The sequence below is a fragment of the Gorilla gorilla genome, chromosome 4 (genome assembly GCF_029281585.2).
Source record: "Gorilla gorilla gorilla isolate KB3781 chromosome 4, NHGRI_mGorGor1-v2.1_pri, whole genome shotgun sequence".
Taxonomy (NCBI): Eukaryota; Metazoa; Chordata; class Mammalia; order Primates; family Hominidae; genus Gorilla; species Gorilla gorilla.
In genome coordinates this window covers 97,340,734-97,346,802 of record NC_073228.2, presented here as the reverse complement: position 1 = coordinate 97,346,802, position 6,069 = coordinate 97,340,734, and positions in this window count along the sequence as shown.

Sequence of the window (6,069 nt, the reverse complement as noted above, 5' to 3'; positions counted from 1 at the left end):
ATCTTCTTCAGGCTGGCTGACTTCTCAGCCAAACCAATCAGTCTTAAGTAGCAATCTTAAAGATCAGCAATTCTGTGAGTTTCCTCAGCTTTGAAAGATTCAGTAGGTTACATTTGTCTTAGAAATTTAAGTTCTAGGATAAAAACAGAATTGATATTTTTGTTATCAAACTTTAAGATAAATTTTTTTAAAAAAACCTCTAAAAGATAGTGTAAGAAAAATCCTTCATATATTTAAAAATTGAGACTGTATCTGCCCCTGTTAAAGTTACATAAGTTAGTACATCATGAAATTCCTTAATTCCTTTCCAACCTTTCCTTGCTTGGACCATCACTTTTCTTGCTGACTAATTTTATTAAAGGTTTTGGAAGAGCTGACAGCACTTACTTAAAAATTTCACCACTTAAGTATTATAACAGCAAAATTAAAATTCTTTGAATGAAAGCCCTATTTCGTTCTCTGCAAATTTTTCTGTCATTATTTTCGATGGCTCTGTAGAAATATTTCTTTTGGTGCTATTCATGGAGACCTGTTCTCTGTCTTTTCTGACACTGGTAATTATTCCAGAAGGTACCAGTACCTCCCAAGTGAGCCATTTAACTCACCAGGAAACTCCATAGACTGAAGCCAAGCTTGCTAAGAGCTCAGGGCTCTTGGTCTTTTTTTTTTTCTTAAATATTTTATTTTATATTTTGAGACAGGGTCTCTCTCTGTCACCCAGGCTGGAGTGCAGTGGTGTGATTTTGGCTCACTGCAACCTCCGCCTCCTGGTTCAAGCGATTTTCCTGCCTCAGCTTCCCTAGTAGCTGGAATTATAGCCATGCACCACCATGCCCAGCTAATTTTTGTATTTTTAGTAGAGATGGGGTTTCCCCATGTTGGCTTGGCTGGTCTCGAACTCCTGGCCTCAAGTGATCTGCCTGCCTTGGCCTCCCAAAGTGATGGGATTACATGTGTGAGCCACTGCACCTGGCCACAGGGCCTTTGGTTCTGCTCTCCCGCACCAATCAAGCGCTCCAGTGGCAGAGAAGCCACAGTTAGGAGCACGAAAAACCAAGTTGTCAGAAGCAGACTTGGATCTTCTTCCTCCTGAACAGTAAGCACACAGGGGCCGGTCTCCTCCACCCGCAACAAAAAACCGTTCCTCTGTTTCTTGTTACCTTACACAAATTCAGAGTGGGGGCTTTCAGCAAAGGGCCTTACCCTCCTCTCCACCGCCTGTGCCATCCTCTTGTGGCCACTATCAATGGCTCTTTGGGCAGTTTCCTTTTCTACCACCTCTGTCAAGCTTAAATCTGAGGTTGACTGTCTGCTTTATATCAGAGCCTGACCCAAAACTTGGGAAAATTCTTGTTTTTTTGTTTTTTTAAAAAATTTCTGTTGCTAAAATGCCTTCAGGTGTTGGATCATCATTCCCAGGCTTCTGGCCTCTTAGGTATTTATTTAATTATTTATTCAATACAGTGTTTCTTTTTCACTATCTGGTGTGTTGTGTGTGTCTCTTTATATTATGTATTATATTATATGTCTATGTATATTAATCTGTTTTGGTCAGCTCAGGCTGCCATAACAAAATGCCATAGACTAGGTGGCTTAAACAATAGACTTTATTTTCTCATAGTTCGCAAGCTTCAAGTCCACGATCAAGATGCCAGCAAGGTTGAGTTCTGGTGAAAGCTTTCTTCCTGGCCTGTTCCTGGCTGCCATCTCACTGTGTGCTCACGTGGCCTGGCCTCTTCTTTGTGTGCATTCTTTTGAGAAGAGAGAAAGTTAGCTCAAGCTCTCTAGTGTCTCTTCTTATAAAGGAACTAATCCCATGATGTCACACTCATGACCCCATCCAAACCTAATTACCTCCCAAAGCCCATGTTCAAATAACATCACATTGGGGGTTAAAGCTTTAACATATGAGTTTTTGGGGGTAACACAAACATTCAGTCCATATGTGTGTGTGTGTGTGTGTGTGTGTGTGTGTATGTGTGTATGGCATATACATATATATGTCTCTGTGTCCGAGAGTGTGTGTGTATGATTAAATGCCAAGCCTGTGATGTTCCATCTAAATTGAGGGCAAAGCTATCAATATTTGTGACAAGATGGTAATCATTTTGTCCTTTAAAAAATTCTGGTAGAAATTAAATATGTTTTGAGAAAGTATCAATCTCTTCCTAAGTAAACAGAAAAAGTTCAAATACAAATTAAAAACCATTAGAGGAAAGGCAATATATAATAATAATGAAGCCAGAGGTAAACACAGAAACTCAGAAGTACCAAATATTACTTTGAACCAGTTTCTGTTTCCAATAGTTCCCATAGGAAATGCCCTAATGAGACAATACATATGTGAAACAGTTTTAAAGGCACAGTTTTTAAAATGCATTTGTATTATTTGCATTGCTGACTTCTGCTATTTTGTTGCTACATATCTTGGCCCAGATTCTCATCCCTCAGGGCCAGGAGACCAGATTAACAAGTCTCCAGAGAAAAGACCTCCGGGTATTCTGCCTGTGTGGAGGGGTGGGGGTGGGGAGCGGGGAGGAGGTTCCCTCCAATTCCCAGAGCCCATGGACAGGAAATCTGATCACAGGCCACTCGGTCACTCTAATCACTCTTTCTGTGGTCTGAGAGAGAGGCAGCTAGCAGAAGACGGCTTGGGAGAAGAGGAGAGGAGGAGAGGAGAGCCTGCAACAAAGGTGTAAGCCAACCAAACATCCTCAGCCTTTTCAGTTATCTATTATTAAAAAGTGAACAGAAACTTACAGGTTGAGGGGTGTTTATTCTCTCACTGAATTTCATTCGGTTTTACCTGATGCCTGACAACCTTTCTGTATTGTCATATATATTTATATAACACTATAATTAAGAGTATAGGGTTGTGGAGCTAGCAGACCTGGATTGAGTCTTGACTCTGCCCCTTACTAGCTGTGTGACTTTGGGCACATTGTTAAACCTACCTCTCTGTGCTTCAGTTTCCTCATCTAAAAAAATAGTGATAATATTATTACCCATCTCATAAAATTATTATGAGGATTAAATAAACTGATATGTATGTAAAGTTCATGGAAGAGTGTCTAGCATGCAGTGCCATATATGTATGTTAAATAAAAAACACTATTATCGTCACGCTAATCAAATTAAAGAGAAATTCTTCTTTTCTTTGCCCACAAAATCCAAAATCAAATTCTAATGAGATAATGTTTTTCTTTTTTTTTATTATACTTTAAGTTTTAGGGTACATGTGCACAATGTGCAGGTTAGTTACATATGTATACATGTGCCATGCTGGTGCACTGCACCCACTAACTCGTCATCTAGCATTAGGTATATCTCCCGATGCTATCCCTCCCCCCTCCCCCCACCCCACAACAGTCCCCAGAGTGTGATATTCCCCTTCCTGTGTCCATGTGATCTCATTGTTCAATTCCCACCTATGAGTGAGAATATGCGGTGTTTGGTTTCTTGTTCTTGCGATAGTTTACTGAGAATGATGATTTCCAATTTCATCCATGTCCCTACAAAGGACATGAACTCATCATTTTTTATGGCTGCATAGTATTCCATGGTGTATATGTGCCACATTTTCTTAATCCAGTCTATCACTGATGGACATTTGGGTTGGTTCCAAGTCTTTGCTATTGTGAATAATGCCGCAATAAACATACGTGTGCATGTGTCTTTATAGCAGCATGATTTATAGTCCTTTGGGTATATACCCAGTAATGGGATGGCTGGGTCAAATGGCATTTCCAGTTCTAGATCTCTGAGGAATCGCCACACTGACTTCCACAATGGTTGAACTAGTTTACAGTCCCACCAACAGTGTAAAAGTGTTCCTATTTCTCCACATCCTCTCCAGCACCTGTTGTTTCCTGACTTTTTAATGATTGCCATTCTAACTGGTGTGAGATGGTATCTCATTGTGGTTTTGATTTGCATTTCTCTGATGGCCAGTGATGATGAGCATTTTTTCATGTGTTTTTTGGCTGCATAAATGTCTTCTTTTGAGAAGTGTCTGTTCATGTCCTTCGCCCACTTTTTGATGGGGTTGTTTGTTTTTTTTCTTGTAAATTTGTTTGAGTTCATTGTAGATTCTGGATATTAGCCCTTTGTCAGATGAGTAGGTTGTGAAAATTTTCTTCCATTTTGTAGGTTGCCTGTTCACTCTGATGGTAGTTTCTTTTGCTGTGCAGAAGCTCTTTAGTTTAATTAGATCCCATTTGTCAATTTTGTCTTTTGTTGCCATTGCTTTTGGTGTTTTAGACATGAAGTCCTTGCCCATGCCTATGTCCTGAATGGTATTGCCTAGGTTTTCTTCTAGGGTTTTTATGGTTTTAGGTCTAACGTTTAAGTCTTTCATCCATCTTGAATTGATTTTTGTATAAGGTGTAAGGAAGGGATCCAGTTTCAGCTTTCTACATATGGCTAGCCAGTTTTCCCAGCACCATTTATTAAATAGGGAATCCTTTCCCCATTGCTTGTTTTTCTCAGGTTTGTCAAAGATCAGATAGTTGTAGATATGTGGTGTTATTTCTGAGGGCTCTGTTCTGTTCCATTGATCTATATCTCTGTTTTGGTACCAGTACCATGCTGTTTTGGTTACTGTAGCCTTGTAGTATAGTTTGAAGTCAGGTAGTGTGATGCCTCCAGCTTTGTTCTTTTGGCTTAGGATTGACTTGGCGATGCGGGCTCTTTTTTGGTTCCATATGAACTTTAAAGTAGTTTTTTCCAATTCTGTGAAGGAAGGCATTGGTAGCTTGATGGGGATGGCATTGAATCTGTAAATTACCTTGGGCAGTATGGCCATTTTCACGATATTGATTCTTCCTACCCATGAGCATGGAATGTTCTTCCATTTGTTTGTATCCTCTTTTATTTCCTTGAGCAGTGGTTTGTAGTTCTCCTTGAAGAGGTCCTTCACATCCCTTGTAAGTTGGATTTCTAGGTATTTTATTCTCTTTGAAGCAATTGTGAATGGGAGTTCACTCATGATTTGGCTCTCTGTTTGTCTGTTGTTGGTGTATAAGAATGCTTGTGAGTTTTGTACATTGATTTTGTATCCTGAGACTTTGCTGAAGTTGCTTATCAGCTTAAGGAGATTGTGGGCTGAGACAATGGGGTTTTCTAGATATACAATCATGTCATCTGCAAACAGGGACAATTTGACTTCCTCTTTTCGTAATTGAATACCCTTTATTTCCTTCTCCTGCCTAATTGCCCTGGCCAGAACTTCCAACACTATGTTGAATAGGAGTGGTGAGAGAGGGCATCCCTGTCTTGTGCCAGTTTTCAAAGGGAATGCTTCCAGTTTTTTCCCATTCAGTATGATATTGGCTGTGGGTTTGTCATAGACAGCTCTTATTATTTTGAAATACGTCCCATCAATACCTAATTTATTGAGAGTTTTTAGCATGAAGAGTTGTTGAATTTTGTCAAAGGCTTTTTCTGCATCTATCGAGATAATCATGTGGTTTTTGTCTTTGGCTCTGTTTATATGCTGGATTACATTTATTGATTTGCGTATATTGAACCAGCCTTGCATCCCAGGGATGAAGCCCACTTGATCATGGTGGATAAGGTTTTTGATGTGCTGCTGGATTCGTTTTGCCAGTATTTTATTGAGGATTTTTGCATGAATGTTCATCAAGGATATTGGTCTAAAATTCTCTTTTTTTGTTGTGTCTCTGCCTGGCTTTGGTATCAGAATGATGCTGGCCTCATAAAATGAGTTAGGGAGGATTCCCTCTTTTTCTATTGATTGGAATAGTTTCAGAAGGAATGGTACCAGGTCCTCCTTGTACCTCTGGTAGAATTCGGCTGTGAATCCATCTGGTCCTGGACTCTTTTTGGTTGGTAAGCTATTGATTATTGCCACAATTTCAGCTCCTGTTATTGGTCTATTCAGAGATTCAACTTCTTCCTGGTTTAGTCCTGGGAGAGTGTATGTGTCCAGGAATTTATCCATTTCTTCTAGATTTTCTAGTTTATTTGCATAGAGGTGTTTGTAGTATTCTCTGATGGTAGTTTGTATTTCTGTGGGATCGGTGGTGACATCTCCTTTATCATTTTTTA